The following is a 20,246-nucleotide window of genomic DNA, read 5'->3' as shown; positions in this document are numbered from 1 at the left end:
GAAACCCTGTCTCTACTAAAACAAACAAACAAACAAAATAGAAAAAATTAGCCGGGTGTGGTGGCAGGAGCCTGTAATCCCATCTACTTGGGTGGCTGAGGCATGAGAATTGCTTGAACCCGGGAGGCAGAGGTTGCAGTGAGCCGAGATTGTGCCATTGCACTCCAGCCAGGGTGACAGAGCAAGGCTCCATCTCAAAAAAAAAAAAAAAAAAAAAAAATTGTTGTGGGCTCAAAAAGCATTCAAATGGGTTTATTTAAAAGTTTCATAATAGCCAGGAATTTACGGTTATAAAATTAAAGGAGGATACTTTTTCCTAGGAGAATTTCTTTAAAACCAAGCATACTGCTAAATAGTAACATTATACCTTGTAAACAATCAAAGGCAACAAAACAAGTTTAAATGCTGTAATAGTCTGCCTAAGGAGTCCCAGAGACTGTATAATAACCAAGATGCAAACTAGTTTTGTTGTAACAAGCCTAGTTTCAATTCTATCAAACATGTCCTGGGTTAGATAACCAGTTTCACTGAATGTTTTGAAAGCTCGCCTGCCAGCCAGTTAAGTCCCTCATACAGAACAGTGCCTTGTGTAGCACAAGTGGCTTGAATATACTATGTTCTGTTGCACAGAGACTGAATTTGTCTGTCATTTCACCAATGGCCATAGCATTTGGCAAATTTTGTTTGTTTGCAAAAAGCAACAGCACAGTATCTCCCAGCTCATCTCTGTGAAGCATTTTCTGTAGCTCTTCCGCTCCCTCCTGAATTCTTTCATAATCATTGCTATCTGCCAAAAATAAGAGCCTGGGTATTCTTGAAGTAATACCTCCAGGGAGGCCTAATTTTATCTTGACCTTCTCATACTGTGAAACAAATGCTCTTACATTCTACTCTTCTCATGTTAAAACCATTGGTAGGAATGATGGTGACCATCTCCCCTAACTTTACCTTATACAGAGATCACCTTGACAGCAGCATCTAATCCAACCATCAAAATTAACATCTGCTTCTTGCTGAAGACAGGAACAGAGAGGATGGTGAGGCCCAAATTTAATGACAAATTTGATGTCCTAATTTTTGTTTCTATTTCTATAATGAATCTGTTCTTCTGGGTCCTTTAAAGACTATCTTTAATCATTGGTTTTAAGCAATTTGATTATGATGTGTCATGGTGTGATTTTATTTGTGTGTGTACGTGTGTTTGGGCTACCACGAACTTCTTGTATTTTGAATTTATGTTTTTCATTAAGCCAATGTTTTTCACATTTTTTTTTCCGTCACCTCACCCTACCCTGTCATTTTCTGACTGTATTTACATACATTTGGCTGAATTGAGTTGTCCCACAGTTCACTGATACTCTGTTCCTTTTTTAAAATCTTTTTTCTTTCTGTATTTCCTTTTGAATAGTTTCTATTGTTATGTCTTGAAATTTACTGTGCTTTTCTTCTGCAAAATGCTGTTAACTCTACTCATTGTATTTTTCTGTTAGGCATTGCACATTGTTATCTGTTTTAGACTTGAGATGTTTTAGTTTTACCTCTTTCATGTCTGCACTTTACATGTCCAATCTATCCTTTAGCTTCTCAAACATATTGAATACAATGTAAAAACTATTCTTTCACTCTTTATTGATTCCATCCCGTTTTTTTCTGAATCATTTTTAATTGATTTTTTTTCTCATTATGGCTTACATTTCCTTGCTTCTTTATTTTTTTTTTATTTTTTTATTTTTATTTTTTATTATACTTTAGGTTTTAGGGTACATGTGCACAATGTGCAGGTTTGTTACATATGTATCCATGTGCCATGTTGATTTCCTGCACCCATTAGCTCGTCATTTAGCATTAGGTATATCTCCTAATGCTGTCCCCGCCCCCCCCACCCCCCACCCCACAACAGTACCCGGAATGTGATGTTCCCCTTCCTGTGTCCATGAGTTCTCATTGTTCAATTCCCACCTATGAGTGAGAACATGCGGTGTTTGGTTTTTTGTCCTTGCGATAGTTTACTGAGAATGATGTTTTCCAGTTTCACCCATGTCCCTACAAAGGACACGAACTCATCATTTTTTATGGCTGCATAGTATTCCATGGTGTATATGTGCCACATTTTCTTAATCCAGTCTATCATTGTTGGACATTTGGGTTGGTTCCAAGTCTTTGCTATTGTGAATTGTGCCGCAATAAACATACGTGTGCATGTGTCTTTATAGCAGCATGATTTATAGTCCTTTGGGTATATACCCAGTAATGGGATGGCTGGGTCAAATGGTATTTCTAGTTCTAGATCCCTAAGGAATCGCCACACTGACTTCCACAATGGTTGAACTAGTTTACAGTCCCACCAACAGTGTAAAAGTGTTCCTATTTCTCCACATCCTCTCCAGCACCTGTTGTTTCCTGATTTTTTAATGATGGCCATTCTAACTGGTGTGAGATGGTATCTCACTGTGGTTTTGATTTGCATTTCTCTGATGGCCAGTGATGATGAGCATTTCTTCATGTGTTTTCTGGCTGCATAAATGTCTTCTTTTGAGAAGTGTCTGTTCATGTCCTTTGCCCACTTTTTGATGGGGTTGTTTGTTTTTTTCTTGTAAATTTGTTTGAGTTCATTGTAGATTCTGGATATTAGCCCTTTGTCAGATGAGTAGGTTGCAAAAAGTTTCTCCCATTCTGTAGGTTGCCTGTTCACTCTGATGGTAGTTTCTTTTGCTGTGCAGAAGCTCTTTAGTTTAATGAGATCCCATTTGTCAATTTTGGCTTTTGTTGCCATTACTTTTGGTGTTTTAGACATGAAGTCCTTGCCCACACCTATGGCCTGAATGGTATTGCCTAGGTTTTCTTGTAGGATTTTAATGGTTTTAGGTCTAACATTTAAGTCTTTAATCCATCTTGAATTGATTTTTGTATAAGGTGTAAGGAAGGGATCCAGTTTCAGCTTTCTACATATGGCTAGCCAGTTTTCCCAGCACCATTTATTAAATAGGGAATCCTTTCCCCATTTCTTGTTTTTGTCAGGTTTGTCAAAGATCAAATAGTTGTAGATATGCGGCATCATTTCTGAGGGCTCTGTTCTGTTCCATTGATCTATATCAAAATCTCCTTAAGCTGATTAGCAACTTCAGCAAAGTCTCAGGATACAAAATCAATGTACAAAAATCACAAGCATTCTTGTACACCAATCACAGACAAACAGAGAGCCAAATCATGAGTGAACTCCCATTCACAATTGCTTCAAAGAGAATAAAATACCTAGGAATCCAACTTACAAGGGATGTGAAGGACCTCTTCAAGGAGAACTACAAACCACTGCTCAATGAAATCAAAGAGGATGCAAACAAATGGAACAACATTCCATGCTCATGGGTTGGAAGAATCAATATCGTGAAAATGGCCATACTGCCCAAAGTAATTTATAGATTCAATGCCATCCCCATCAAGCTACCAATGACTTTCTTCACAGAATTGGAAAAAACTACTTTAAAGTTCATATGGAACCAAAAAAGAGCCCGCATCGCCAAGTCAATCCTAAGCCAAAAGAACAAAGCTGGAGGCATCACGCTACCTGACTTCAAACTATACTACAAGGCTACAGTAACCAAAACAGCATGGTACTGGTACCACAACAGAGATATAGATCAATGGAACAGAACAGAGCTTCTTTATATTAAGCTTCATAATTCCTATTAATAATTTATATTAAGCTTCATAATTTCTATTCTTGATATTAAGCTTCATAATTTCTATTACATGCATTGTGAATTTTATCTTATTTGGGCCAGGATATTTTTTGATTCCTTTGTTCTACAAGGCATTTAAGTTAATTGGAAAGCGGTCACTCTTTGGGATCTCTGTCTTAATGCTTTACTAAGAAGAATGAGCACAGCCTTTCGTCAGGGTTAATGTTTTCCACCACTGAAGCATATTCTTCTGAGTACACTATCTGATATTCTGTGAATTATGAGGTTTTCTTCTCTAGATATTGGAAACTGGCACTACTGCTGGTCCTTCATAAGTCCGGGACACTGTCACCTTTAATGATTTAAGGTGGTTGGTTTCCTTACACACATGTACTGATCAGCTTTCAATTGAACACTTGTGAGATAAATTCTCTGCAGTTCTCTCTCTTTGCTTTTCTTTCCTCTCCCATGCTTTTCTTTGCAAACTCTAGGTGTTTTGACTTCCCTGAGTTTTTGGATTCATTTTCTAAACTCAGGGAGACGGCCAGGCTCTCCCTAGGTCCTTGCTCTGCCCTAAGTTCCAGAAACTTGTAGGCTAGAGCAATCATAGAACTCACCTCATTTGTTTTCTGTCTCGCTCACATAACTGCCATTGATGCTTGAGGGGTAATGTCGAGATCCATTGTTTTATATTTTTTGTTTCTTATTTTGTTGTTTTAGTCATGAGAGTAAATCTTGTTTCTTTTACTCCATCATGGCCCAAAGCAGAAATCTCATTATAATTTATTTGTATATGTATGTTTCTCCCAGTACACTGTAATCTCATTTTATTCATCTTTGCCTAATACAGAATCTCACCTAATATTGAACTTGATAAGCATTTGTGAAACCAGACCTCTTTTGTTCATCAAAAAGGAAGAGTAAATACATTTCAAGTTATATGGCAAGTTGAATGGTAGTAGGGACTTCTGTTGGAAAGGAAGCTCAAGTTGTTTTGAATCTAATGGGAAAAGATCTATATTAGAATAGTAATGTCTAAAAGATATGGCTTATAAACCATTGCTTTAGAGGCTAGCACTTATATTTGAAAATTTGTCAAAATAATAAATACTATAATGCCTTAGAATAGGTGATAAATAGTACACAATAACAAAGAGTTGACCATTCTGGGTGAGTTGCTAGCAAAATTTATGAACATTACATTGATAATTCAAAGATTAGTCACACTGGGTAACACAGTATTAACCCAAACCAAACACATAAACAGGAACACCTCTAACAATCGGCATTTTACGATTGTCAGGATTTAAAAAATTCTAAAATTTCAACCAAATTTAAAAAGCATTTTGAAGAATTTAGATAATTTATCACTCTTTTTTTAGGAAAAGTGTTAATCTGCTCATTCCCAAGAGTTCATTTGTGGCCCCATTGACAGTCTCCATTCTGCTGTGCTCAGGAAGAAGGGAGGAATCTCCTCATTATACAAAGTCTATGTGAATAACTTCTCTATATCTTTCTTTAAATTTGATATAGAGAAATACATAAATAAGGAACAGCAAGTAGTTATATGTCAGACATTTTCCTGAAGAATGTGCCCTTTAGTTCTAATCTAATCTTTCCCCAAATATAGAACTACATTTAGGAATATGCAGGATAATAAAGACATAATCTTACTTTATAAGAAGAGTTCAAATGTATTACTGTTTAAATAACTTGATGGAGACTTCCATAATATCTGCCCTCTTTTCATCTCTTCCCATAAATTTGCAACAGTCTACTCCTTACTATATGTATATCTAAGAAATATCCAGACTTAGGAAAGATACTTAACATTTTTTTCTAAGATAACAGAGTAAGCTGTAGGGAAACCCCACAATCATAAGTAGGCAAAAAGCCTGTGAATGTCTATTGACTTATGAAAGACAACGCCTTGGCAAGAAATGCCTTGTAATCATAGACCTTTAGCTCTTAGAGAAGATAGAGGAAACGAAGACATAATCAGTTTTAGGGTAGCCCCCTGAGCACACAAGCTTAATAAATATGAACCTTAGAAACAATGATCATTGCACAATTTGCCTGTGATCAGACTTGGGGTGTATATGAATCCTAAACACTTGGTTTCTATGTGACAATAAAAACACAGAACTGCTCTGGCTCTGGAATCAATTAAACTAGAATTCACACTCTTTTGTGACAGGTAGTGTACTATTCAGTGCCAGTGGAGGCAGATGGAGCATAGTTTCTGCTCAAAAATATGCAATCTGTTAAAATCTTTTTATAGTATGAGAAAAAAGCCTTTGCCTTGCTCTTAAAACTAATTTAAACCTTTTTAAAATGCATAAGGGAGGAAAAACAAAATGAGGGATATTTATTAATAAAGAAATTGGTGCAAATTAAATATAAGGAGAAGAAAGAAAAGCCGGCTAAAAGTGAATTTGAGTACACTAAGTTTATCCTATAAACTCCTGCTACAAAATTGCAAGAAGCAAGCCACAAATTGAACTGTGCTTATTCCAAAAGCCAAGACAAAGAGGGAAAACTGTCACCTTTGTCGTTCACAATGCATATAAAATAAAATAATTACTCAGAAGAACAACTACTTCCAGGGACGACTTCCTGAAAGAGATTTTTCCTGGGAGTCCTCTTGAAAAAAACACAAGTTGGGAAATTCATGCTAGTCAGCAGGCTTATCCATGGTCCCTTATGGGTGTTCCTGAATCTGCTCTCCTGTCAGGAATCAGGGAAGTGCAGTTTAAAACCTCTGCATGCACCACCTGCCCTCAAGTGGTCCTGAGAGAACAATCTCTTACTTGGTTTTATGGGGGCACTTAATCTCAAAGAAATGGCTGAGAGAAACTGCACCAGATTCAAGTTTTAAAGATAAACGGTTCTTCAATAATTTATGTTTCTCACAAATATTGTGCCCAGTATATTATAGTCACATAACTTTTTTTCAAAGAATAAACAAGTGCTCTGAACTACCTCTTCCTCTGCTGCTATCCCATTATAGCCATTATAAAAAGGGGCAATAAAATCAAATAAAATATAAAGTAAGAAATTAAACTATAAAATTAATCAAAGAGCATAAGTATTACAAAGAAAATGCAGAAAAAGGTAAAAAGAAAGGTAAATAGTAAAGTAGAAGACAAAAAATAAATTGAATAAATAAAATAATATAGAATAAATATAACAAGATAAAGTAAAAGAATACAAACTTTCTGAGGAGAAATTTAAAGAAGAGGCATAAAATGAAAGAAGTGAAAAATAAAAAAATTAAAAAGTTTTTTATTAGAAAGTAAAATAATATTTAACAAATGAACAAATAGCATTCTTCACATCAATGAGATAAAATAACTTTACAATCTTTACAATCTTAAACTACAAAGTGAGACTTGTTCTTTAAAAATATGAAAGAATATAGGAAATAAAAAAGGAAAAGCAAAGGATATGAGTTTCGGGAATGTGCTGATAATGAAGAGTCACAAGGCAGAACCATAAGTAACCTTTTTTGCCCTCGTCACTAAGTTAGTCTCCTGAGTGCCTTCTAGACCACATAGTCCTTTGAAAACGAGTAATGCTTCGATCAAAAAGCGAGGCACTTTCTTACTTCAGTCACTACCAAGTCATTTCTTGCCATTATTCAATAAGCTCTGGTTAATAGTCAACTGTAATTATTGCATTCTAAATTTTTTAGAAAATGAAAAATGATAGTACCTGTTATCTTGAAATATCTCTTCAATATAAAGATCAATTTTTTTTTCTATGTTTTGTCTTCACAACTCTGATATTCTTGAGTTGTTGACAAAGTCATCATTGATTTTTTTGGAGCCACTCAGATAATAGTTGAATTTTTATCTGAATTTATTCTACAATCCAATGAATTTTTTGTATTTTTTACTTTTACTTTCAAATTTTTTACTCTTTTTACTTTTATGTTTATTCTTTAATTTTTTGTGAAGAGACATGATTAGATGAAACATTTAATCTGAAATGTTAAAACTATATAAAAGACCTCAGAAATGTTCACTGATTTGGGACATATAGAAGTAGATATTCATTTTCTAATAGGAAATTTAAACAAGTTCTCTGGACTACTGAAACCATCCATTTACACTGGCACTAATATATACATAATTTTAAGAAAAACATAGATACATTTCATGAATAGTAGATGTGATGATTTCAGATATTCTACTTGTTAATACTAACAAACAAAATTCTGTATGTATTAACTCTATTGTGATACAAATACATAATAAGGAAGTTAACTAAACTGTTTACATATATATAAGAGTAAAGCCAAACTATCAAATAGGTTTTTTATAAAATTCGTGTTGCCATTAGAAGACATGCTAGGAATTTTATGACCTCTTCCTTAGGGACCATGTTTATCTTTGTTAGCCATCATACCTTTAACAATTATGCTTATTGAGTGATCTATGTGCATGTTCTTGCCCCTGTTCAAACAAACAGGCTAGAGCTTGTGGCAACATGATGACCTTACAAGCACAAAATACACACTCCTCAGGCATATTTGAGACATTAACTGTGATAAGCAGAAAACCCAGCCTTGTGTAATCTGTCAACAAACTAATAAATTACTTTGGTCAAGGGAGGAAGAACTTCCTCCCATGACCATCTGCACAGGGGAATAGGTTAGTAATTAGAATTCCAACAAAACTGAGGGTTTGGAGAAGATAAGCAAAGGCTTAATACGGAAAGTTAAGGGCTAATCCTTTTAGGAACCTATTAGCACACACTTAACATTTTTTGGCATTCTATCTATAAATATTAAGAGATTAGCAAGAAATATGATCAGGCAACAGGAATGCCCACTTAGAGCCCTACTCTGAATTCAAAGTACAAAGTATAAAGTCACATTTCTACTGTCATTAAAAGGAATTTTACTTTGAAAACAGAACCAGACTTGGGTACTTTCTTGATTATTGACTCAAACCCAAATTTACCTACCTGTCTTGCAAAAGATTAGCTATTTAATACCTTTAGTATATATTTTGGCTAAGGAACTGGAGTCAGGAGGCCTGGAGTTGTATCTCAGTTCTTACACTTAAGAGCTATTTGACTTTAGTAGTGCCTCTTTCACAAAGAGCATCCCACATACCCCACCACAGCAACCTGTTGGATAAGCTGACCGAAAAGGAAGGCAAACAGCCCTGGACTTGGTAGAGAATAAGATGAGACTTTCCACTTACCTGCTCCTTTGAAATTTTGTGTTAGGCTTCTTCTAAAAGTCCACATTGAAGTTTAGACTATGAGCTGATAGAATGAGGACTGAGAATCCCAGAGATATCATTCTTTGTCATGTGATATGCCACAGTGCTATGTTCTTGATTGACTTTTATGCTCCTTATGTATGTAGGGTGCAAATGATACACCAAATTGCAGAGCCTTCTTAAATAAGGCCAGAATCATTGACAATATCCTCAGACCTACCACAACAAATGCTGTAAAGTACATATATGTTTATACTGAATGACTTTTGGGAGCATGTCTAAAAACTTGGAACTGAACTAAAGTTTACTAATGAGCCATAACATGAGATTCATCAATTGTCAGCATAAAAAATGTTTCTGGGTAATGGGGAGACTAATCATTGCATAGAATTGCTTTTGGTAAACAAACACATATTTAATTTTATCCTTTGAGACATTTTTTATAATCAAAAATAAAACAGATATAGCAAGAAAATAAAAATTATATGCTCTGTGAGTTATAAAGTAAACATATCCACGTTGTAAAAATTATAATGAGGAAAGACTGCATATATACATATCTAACTACGAGTGAATCCATCCTGTTCCATTAATTTTCCTTAGTGAATGAAGATTAAAATGAGTTTCAAAATAATGAAGAAAAAGCTTTGGATAAAAATATCTGAAGACATCCTTCATTGCAGAAAATTGAAGATCTAGGATAAGGCAGACTTCAAGAAGAATAACGTTTATCATTTAATTTAGATAAACAAAAATTCTATCTTTGCAAAAGTATTCATCTTTTATTACAAATTGCCAAGGTCAAATTCAGTTCAACGTGCCTTTCACATTTTAAGGCCAGTCATATTTTAAGATGTCTCTGAACAATAAATTTTCTTCCCTGATTTTGTATATCTTTTTAAGATTTGCCTTTCTTCAGGAAACTCTGCCAAATGTGTTGAGAATATGAACCTAAATTACAAGGCATTCTATATGTGTTTAGAAATATAATCTTTTTCTGATTTCCTTGCAACTTTAATTACACAGTATTTCCAGTTCTTTTTCATGTCATTTACAAACTTATTCTCATTTTTGTTCCTGAGCCCAACACAAGCCAAGCATGAACTTTATCAACAACCTTGGTCTACCTGCCATTCTCATCTTCCCCTCTCACCAAAAACCCATTCCTTATCCTTGCTCCAGCTTTCTATCTGTCGGTCTTATGATGACTGCTAGATTTGAATACTGTTTTCTGAGTCTCTCTCAATTTGTCACTGTTCAGATTCAGGTTTCTGCAGTGATCTACTGGACTCCAAAATTTCTCCTGCTAGTTTTCCTTCTCTTCCTGTCTATGGAGTACCAGTAGGACAGAAATTCTGCTTTGGTGTTGGTACAATCTAGTTTCCAGGTCTAGGCCTCTGGCATTGCTCCAGGAATGGATCACTAAGCATCAACTAATGACAAAGAGAATCTACTTTGTTCAGCGTTGCTGGAAAGGGAATTTGTCCTACCTCAAAGTTATTAGCCCAAATAACTCCTAAATATTTATCATTGTTAGGGGCTATAATAGTTTCCTCTACTCATTAATTGTGAATTATAGCACCTACCTATTTTGGCATCAATCATGAGTGAACTTGCCATTTGATGCATTTCTAAGGCAACCTGTTTATTCAGGTAAGTTTTTCAGCAGATACATTACTTTAGATTTGTAACTATTCTATTCTATTCTATTCTATTCTATTCTATTCTATTCTATTCTATTCTATTCTATTCTATTCTATTCTATTCTATTCTATTCTATTCTATTCTATTCTATTCTATTCTATATTCTCTATTCCAAATGTATCATTCATGTTATTCAATATACACATTCCTCTTTATTTTAAGCACTGTGCTAAACTTTTTGTATATGATTTTGGTATTATTCCTAATTCACAGATGAGGTAACTGAAGCTCAATGGAGTTAAGCAAATTTCCTAAATTATCAAGATATTAGTGAATAGAATTTGATTGAAAGCCATATCTCTCCAATTCCAAAGTCTGTTCTCTCTCAACATACAGCATGCTACATGAAAATTCAACATATTGGGCTGGGCACAGTGGCTCATGCCTATAATCCTAGCACTTTGGGAGGCCGAGTCAGGTGTATCACCTGAGGTCAGGAGTTTGAGACCAGCCTGGCCATTGTGGCGAAACCCTGTCTCTACTAAAAATACAAAAATTACCCAGACATGTTGGCGTGCACCTAGAATCCCAGCTACTCAGGAGGCTGAGGCAGGAGAATCGCTTGAACCCAAGGGTTGCAGTGAGCTAAAATCACACCATTGCACACCAGCCTGGGCAACAAGAGCGAAACTCCGTTTCAAAAAAAAACAAAAATTCAACATATTATAACATGTACTATAGTTGAAGTTAGCTGCAAAGTGCAAGAGAAGGATTGAGGAGGGAGTGATTAAATTTCTTTTTTTAAAACAAATTTTTGCTAAGCACCATCTAAGTGCAAGTAATCAATTATGCTCGGGAAATAGACTGGTGACCAATAAAAAACAGTGCCTGCCTCCCTGGAAGAACATATTTCCATCAGTCCCTCTCAAATATCCCTCAGTGTTTCCTCAGTTTCTCTTATCCCACAGATATTCTGGAAACTAATGCTCCTTTTTCTAAGGACACAATTGCTGCTTAACAGCATCTGTGCTTCTCCCCATCCTTTCAGCAAACTTCTTTTATATCTTTCTAGGTTTGCAGTAAATGGACAAGACAATAAAGCTGAAAATTTGTCACCTAAATTTATCATTTTTAGCCATCTTTTCCTCTAGTCTAAGGCAGGTCTAGTGTCTAAGATCTACATATTTAAAATGCTTTTTTGCTGTTGTTGTTTTTGTCTTTTGTTTTTTTCCTAAAACCATCTGTAGTGAGCCAATTGCTATTTCCTAAAAGCATTTAAAATCAGGAAAACTCAGGACTTGACAAAACCTCCAAATATCTTTTAAAAGATCCTTAACCCATTCCAAACCCTCAATGAGGAACATGCATTTTAAATCCCCAGGCCAACCCTGGATATCCTTGAATTTCCAAATAATAACTAAATTTAGTAGTGATCTAGGTATGTGGTCACATGCAAAACATTATTGGTTTGTGACTCTGTCATCCAATCTTTTATTGATTTATTATCCTGCTCATTGCTGGACCATTCTTGTTTTAGGGGCTCTGACTCAAAACCATAATTAAATCTGTATCATTCCTGTGTCTGACCTCAGAGAACTCTTTTTCTCAATGAACATTTAAAATTTGGGATCAAACCAAAGGCAACTTCAATCCTATGTTTAATCTTTCACTATTTATTCTAACTCTCAGAAAGACAACACAACAAATAATGAGGCTTTAGTATATGTTGCAAACCTTATTTGCATAAGAATAATTTAACAAAATAACACTTTGTTACACACGCAATACTTTAAATGGTATTTTCTTTTTTTAAGGTTATGAAACAACCACACTGAAATAAGCTAAGATACATGCTTCTACATTTTCTTGTAATTCATTTTTTTCCTTAACAGCTGAGGTCAAATTCCAAGTATTAATTTTATATATTTTTCTCTCTTAAATAGAGATTTAAATCACTGTTTGACTTTATTTGTTCTTCATTAAATGTTCTTCTTAACAAAAGCACCTTGCCTCACAAGCACACAAATTTAATCATTTTAACTTACAACATAAATTAATATCTAGGACATGTCAACTGAAAATCTTAGTTATTTCCGAAAGCTGCAGGTGCTATGAAATACAGCCAACTGGAATTCATCTTCCAGAGAACACTGAGTATTACAAAACCTTGCAAGGATTATTTCCAAAGAATGTTTAGAAACTAGAAGATGACAAAGTTTACCAAGTACTTTAAATATCATTTAAGTTGACCAAGTTTAAATATCATGAACTTATTTTTAACCCTAAACAACATAAATTTTTCCAAAAACATTTGTACTCATCTATATTATTCCTGGTAATTATCCTGCCAGGAAGAAAATTTGGAATGAAAATATTTGAAATCTGGAATTAATCAGGCAGCTTACCCATCTAAATTCTGACCATCAAGATAAAGATTTTCAGGCAAAGCTATTCATTCTAATTGGTCAAATTCCAACCAGTTCAAACTATCAAATAAGATGTTATCTTTGCCTTATCCTTACAGAAAACATTAAGTGTATATATTTTATCTCAATTCCAATATTGTCTTCACATGTGCTCAATGCCTAATTGAAGATAAATGTTAATAAAACTATGTGGAATGTTAAAAACCTCAATATGTGTTCTTCTTTGCCAATCATGAGAAGTTGCTATACTGTTTATAATTATTCTATGTTTGAAACACAAACATATGGACATAGTTTCTTTGCCAAATAGGGCTTGCCTGTAAAGATCATATACTGGGATAACTTTATTTGGAAAAGATACACTGATAAGGGCCCATGCTATTTTAGTACTTACTAATCTGTTCTTGGTTTTTATTCAACTATGAAAAGTTTACATAAAAGACAGGAAAAAGTAACAGATTTTTTAAATTATAGACTACAGATAAATCTAAATTTGAATTTAAAAGTTAATAATGTAACAATGGAATAAATGTTTAAGGACATTTTAACTTAAAATCATTTAAGGGCAAACCAAACATAGAATAATGAACTTATTCTATAGTGTATTAAATTATCTTTATATATAGTTCTAAATGTTTTAATGTATATTATACCAACAAATTTAAAATCATAGCTGATGAACAATCAGGAGACAGAAGTCACACTAGTTATTTTATTTTTGCCTGTTTCAACTTTATTTAGAAATAATTTCAGACTTATACAAAGTTGCAAATATAGTACGAAGAGTTCCCCAAAACCCTTTTCTCAACTCGTTAACAAATGTTGACACATTGCATAACCATAGTATAGTTATCAAAATTTAAAAATTAACATTGATATAATAATACTGATTCATCTGGATCTTATTCACCTTTATCAATTGTCTCACTAATTTATTTATACTGGCCTAATATCTAATCCAGCACTCTTCATTGCATTAAGTTTACATTGCTCCTTAGTCAGCTCGAGTATGTGTCATACATATTTGGCAAGAGGACCACAGAAATTTGTTGCACCCTTCTCAGTGCCTCATATCAGATATAGGATGACATGTCTCATTATTGGTGATATTACATTTGATAACTGTTAAAATGAGGTTTGCCAAGTTTCTGTCCCATAATATTAGTATTTTCACTTTAATAAGTATCTTATGGGCAGATATTTTGAAGTATTGCAAATATCCTGTCTCTCATAACACCTTCCCCAACTAATTTTGGTGCACATTGATAATTCTTGATTACAATGATTACAGTGTGTGTCTGCAAACCAAAGAAAAAAGGTGATTTTTTTTGAGATGGGGTCTTGCTCTGTTGCCCAGGCTGGAGTGCAGTGGCCTGATCTCAACTCACTGCAACCTCCACCTCCTGGGTTCAAGCAACTCTCTGCCTCAGCCTCCTGAGTAGCTGGGATTACATGCACCTACCACCATGCCCAGCTAATTTTTGTATTTTTAGTAGAGACGGGGTTTCACCATCTTGGCCAGACTGGCCTTGAACTCTTGACCTCATGATTCACCCGCCTCGGCCTCCCAAAGTGCTGGGATTACAGGCGTGAGCCACCGCACCTGGCCAAAAAGGTGATTTTAATTTCAGTTATTATTTTTGTATTTATATACTTCAATGCTACTATTGAAAAGTTATTTTTTTCCTCTACTATATATTTATCTATTCATTATTTATACCCCCAGTGCAATCTAATGGATATTTACTTTGGTCTATGGGCTACAAAACATTACTATCAGCAAGGCACAGTGGCTCACAGGTAACATAGCACAACTCTGTCTTTAAAAACAAAAATGAAAACATTACTAGCACCATTATTTTGTGGCTAAAAATGTTCCAGATTTGGCCACTGGTTGCTTTTTGAAGTCGATTCCCAAGCGCCTTTGACATGACATCATCATTTTAAAGTACTTTCCTCTTTTCTGGAACTATATAATTGATGTATCAGGCTCATCCTGTGCTTTCTCTTCTTGCCTCAGACCAAGAATCATCTATTTCCATTTACTGGAAAATGGTATTTATAAATGAATATCTCAGCATTAGATTTGCACACTGCTTTTTCAGGGACAATTCTTTTAAGAATAATCTAAGCCCAAAAATAAATATATGTAAGCACATATATGCATACACAGACCCATAGCTAACTGTACATATGTAAATTAAAAAAAAAAAAAAAAGAAAAACCACCATGACTACATATTGGTCTTTTTGCTTCCAGTACAATTCCACAAGGGTCATTCTGGCTTTGCCTCCTTCCTTCTTTTAATGCCTGCCCCATCCAGCAAGAAATCAGCTTTCATTATCCACAATATATTTACTGGTTTGAATCAAGTATAGAAATCTGATGTCCTTTAACACTCCCTTTATCTCCTCCAAACATAATTGTCTTAAATATTTTTTATACATTTTAAATCATATCAGTGTTATAATTTTTGTTTCAACCATGAAACATAACACCAGTTAGAATGGCCATCATTAAAAAGTCAGGAAACAACAGGTGCTGGAGAGGATGTGGAGAAATAGGAACACTTTTACACTGTTGGTGGGACTGTAAACTAGTTCAACCATTGTGGAAGTCGGTGTGGTGATTCCTCAGGGATCTAGAACTAGAAATACCATTTGACCCAGCCATCCCATTACTGGGTATATACCCAAAGGACTATAAATCATGCTGCTATAAAGACACATGCATATGTATGTTTATTGTGGCACTATTCACAATAGCAAAGACTTGGAACCAACCCAAATGTCCAACAACAATAGACTGGATTAAGAAAATGTGGCACATATACACCATGGAATACTATGCAGCCATAAAAAAGGATGAGTTCATGTCCTTTGTAGGGACATGGATGAAACTGGAAACCATCATTCTCAGCAAACTATCGCAAGGACAAAAAACCAAACACTGCATGTTCTCACTCATAGGTGGGAATTGAACAACGAGAACACATGGACACAAGGGGAACATCACACTCCGGGGACTGTTGTGGGGTTGGGGGAGTGGGGAGGGACAGCATTAGGAGATATACCTAATGCTAAATGACGAGTTAATGGGTGCAGCAAAGCAACATGGCACATGGATACATATGTAACAAACCTGCACATTGTGCACATGTACCCTAAAACCTAAAGTACAATAATAAAATAAAAAAAAAAATTCAAGAGAATAAGGGAATGTATTTGCACATATTTTTGCTCTTTCCATAGTTTTCTTCCCCCTTGATATTCAAAGATTCCATTTTTTACATTTTCTTTTGGTTGAAATAACTTCCTCTAGCTATTCTTTTTGGTCTGCTGGTTATACATTTTCGATTTCTCTGTATCTAAGAATGCCTTGATTTTTCCTTAGTTCCTGAATAATATTTTTCCTGGATGTAGGATTTGTGGTTAAATGCTCTTTTCTGTTAGCACTTGAAAAATGTTGAGCCACATGCTTTCTGGCTTCCACGATTTTTGATGAGAAGTCCACTGTCATTTAAGTTGATTCCTTTTAGGTAAGGTATCTTTTCTCTCTCATGGCTTTCAAGGTTTTTTCTTTGTCTTTAGTTTTCAGAAGTTTGACTATGATGTTCCTTGGTGTAGATTTCAATCTATTCTGTTTGGTGTTCACTCGCCCTTTGAAAATGTATGTTTATGTCTTTTGGCAAATTTGAAAGTTTTCTGCCATTATTGTTTTGAGCAGTTTTTCAGTCATTCCCTGTTACTCCTCTCCTTATGGAAATCTGACGACACAAATGTTAGAGCTTTTGTTATAATGCCACAGATCTCTGAGGGTCTGTTCAAGCTTTTTTTGAGTCTATTTTTTTCCCTGTTGTTCAAATTAGGTTTCTATTATTCTGTCTTCAAGTTCAATAATTATTTTTGTCCCATCCATTCTAATGTTGATCCCATTTATTGAGGTTTTTTTATTTATAAAATTTTCATTTTTTCTTTACATCTTTTGTTTTTTGCTTACAGTATTATTTCATGTGTGTTTGTAATTGCTCATTAAAAATTTTTTGATGGTTGCTTTAACATCTTTTTCCGATAATTCCAAACCCTCTGTTACCTTGATGTTGGCATCTACTGCTTGTCTTTTATTATTCTATTTGAGATCTTCCTGTTTCTTCATAAGAAGGGTAGTTTCTATTGAATCATATATTTGGATTAATATTGTATGGATTTCTGGATCTTATTTAACCTTCTATTTTAGCTGTCTTCTTTTGATACCACTCCAGCAGTAGAAAAAGGAATGCTGCCTCTTTACTAGGTTAAAAGTTTAGGTTCCCCAGTCTGACTTTAATGACACACAAGTTTGTGGGGAGCTCCTTGTTACTCATGCATGTGGTGACACATCCATGAAATTGGGTGGTGGTGAAAGTCTTCATTCACCACAAGACTTATAGCACTCCAGCAAGTAGAGGACAGGGAAGCTTATTATTGCCAGATGGGAATGGCAGTCCACCCTTTCAGGAATATTTTAAAATTTATCTTATATAGGTTTGCCTATTTCTCATTTAGTTTATCCTAAATTTTTACTCTCCTCTCTTGCCAATATGATGAAGTTTTCCTTACCATTAGAACACCAAATTGGTTATTTTTGTGTGCATGAAAGCTATTAATTGGCTCCTGAGTTTCTTTGACATGGCATCATCATTTTTAAGTACTTTCTTATTTTTTGGAACTATATGATTCCAAAAATTTAATTTAATAAACTAATTTTATATTCAACTATCTTATTGGAGACTATGAGCATCTGTGCCTTGTTTCTTATCTTAGTGGAAATAGCTCTTGTTTCTCCATTAAGAAATAAACTTTAGAACTAAATATAGGCATTATATCACACCAAGAAAATTTTCTATTATCTTGAGTCTTTTTAAGAAATCAGGAATGAGTGGAATTTTGGGAGACTTTTTTGTCATCTATGAAGTTTTTTTGTATTTTTTTTGTATTATTATGTGAGATATAATAGACATCCTAATATTGAACGAACCTTGAATTCTTATAATATATTCAACTTGGTAATAGTGTGTGATTCTCTTAATGGGACTTTGAATTCTGTTTGCTAATACAGTATTTAGTATTTTGCATCAATATTAATAAGATATGTTGATCTTCAATATTTCTTTCTTGTAATATCTTTGTCAGATTTGGGTGCCAATGATATATTTGGTCTACAAAAATAATTAGAGAAGTTTTCATTCATCTTCACATCTCTGGGAGAGTTTACAGCACATTGAACTAGCCAGAGACAAGTAAACTAGAGTCATTAAAATTACAACAATTAGGTTGACCTAAGTCCCAGTAGTGAAATTGGGCCAAGAAGAATCTTATAGAAACCTGATCAGAATCAGCAGTATTCCAGGAAGACAGGAAAATCTCGAGCTTATCTGGCTAAAACATTGAAAAAAGCATTAAGTACTTGTTTGAATTAAGGATTTCTTAATGATGTAGATTATCAATATCGTGGCAGCTCATATCTCCTCGGTTGATCTTCCTATATTTATATTAACCAGTTTACACTGAAAAACATGATCTGACTAGATGAGACTCTGGAAAAGGTGAGAACAGCTTTTCCTTTTCTATCCAAGAACTTTTAGTATTTGCATACAAAGTTAAGGTCCTATCTTCTGAACAGATTATACATAAAAACTCTTAGATTTCTGCTTTAATTTATAATACTGGACATAATAACAAAGGTATAAGCAAAGACTGCAACCAAACACATAATGCCTTTCTTGATATCCATTCGCTTCATGGGTCACATCAAACACACTGACAGTGGGATTTACTAACTTTACTAAACATCATTTTCATCATGTATAAAATGGAAAAACTACCTGTCTACTTTATTTATTTATTTAGAGACCTAATCATGCTCTGTCACCCAAGTTGGAATGCAGTGGCATGATCTCGGCACACTGCAACCTCTGCATCCCGGTTCAAGTGATTCTCGTGTCCCAGCCTCCCAAGCAGCTGGGATTACAGGCATGCGTCACCATGCCTGGCTATTTTTTTTTTTTTGTATTTTTAGTAGAAATGGGGCTTTGCCATGTTGGCCAGGCTTGTTTTGAACTCCTGGTCTCAAGTGATCCACCCACCTCAGCCTCCCAAAGTGCTGGGATTACAGGCATGAGCCACTGCACCTGGCCCTACCTACTTTAAACATGAAAACTGAGATAATTTGTGTGAAAGCAGTTAAAAATATTTAGCTTGCAGTAGGTTCTGACTATGCTATTGTCTAACATTATTAAATAATCAGAGTCATTTAACATTCTTAAATAATCAGTCACCAGTTTTAGGTGAGGGTGGTGGAGGTGGGTAGTGATTACAATGGAAAAGCTCTGTATTAAGTGCTTTCCAGCCACTTGTCCCTTCTGAGATCTCTGAATGCTATAAGCCAAGTTTACATCTTCCCCTCCTCTAAGCCCCAAGCAGGAAATTGGAGTTTTCTTTGGTGAATCTGGCCTAGGAAAAGTGACCCACAAATACCAATATGTGTGGGGTTTGCAATAAAATAATTACATTCGCATTTGATTATTTTATTATGTAGACATGAAAACCACCTGTTGAAATGTTTTGCCCTACTCCAAACAAATGCCCCAATGTAACATTTTAGCACTTCATTCTTAAAAGTGAATGGATGCACGAGGGCCGATAGACATGCAAGAGCATGAAAGACATACCAATACCAATGAATAAAAAAAGTAAAAATTGGAGAAAACGGAAGAAATTCTGGAAAGAAAAGAAAATTGTACACAATACCAGCCACTATTAAAATTATTGGGGAGATAAGGAAAATTTAAGTTGCCTTGAAAAACTAGGATGTAATTTGAAAAATCAGAGAACAAAAGCCTTATGATTTTCTGTTGAAAAATAACTAAGATGGTTAGAAGTTGTCAAAGAATGATAGTAGAAACTAGGTATTATGATAAATATAAAAGAGGAAATAAAAATATTTAAAAATTACCAATACAGGGCATCCAAAATCCTCAATATAGAGCATGCAAAATCTAACTACAAGAAGATTCAGAAATAGAAAAAGAAAAAAATAGAAAATTATTAAAGAAGTAATCAAGGAAAACTTCCAAAACTGACAGCATAAACTTTCAAATAGAACGGGCTCACTACATGCTCAGAATAGTAATAGAAGACAAAGCCACACCAAGGCAAATTATAGAACAAGTAGAAAGAACAGATCCCAAAGGCTCCCTAACAGGAGAAAAACGTTTACATACA

General features: G+C 34.6%; 1 pseudogene; it reads right to left on the bottom strand.

Annotated features, from left to right (window-relative positions):
* Nucleotides 1–510: 510 nt before the first annotated feature.
* LOC116467501 (ADP-ribosylation factor 4-like) lies at nucleotides 511–1,042 on the bottom strand (annotated as a pseudogene).
* Nucleotides 1,043–20,246: the final 19,204 nt, after the last annotated feature.

This window comes from Hylobates moloch, unplaced genomic scaffold (assembly GCF_009828535.3).
Source record: "Hylobates moloch isolate HMO894 unplaced genomic scaffold, HMol_V3 SCAFFOLD_4, whole genome shotgun sequence".
NCBI classification, from domain to species: Eukaryota; Metazoa; Chordata; class Mammalia; order Primates; family Hylobatidae; genus Hylobates; species Hylobates moloch.
Note: the sequence above shows the minus strand (reverse complement) of the source record. Positions and strands in the feature narration are given on the sequence as shown.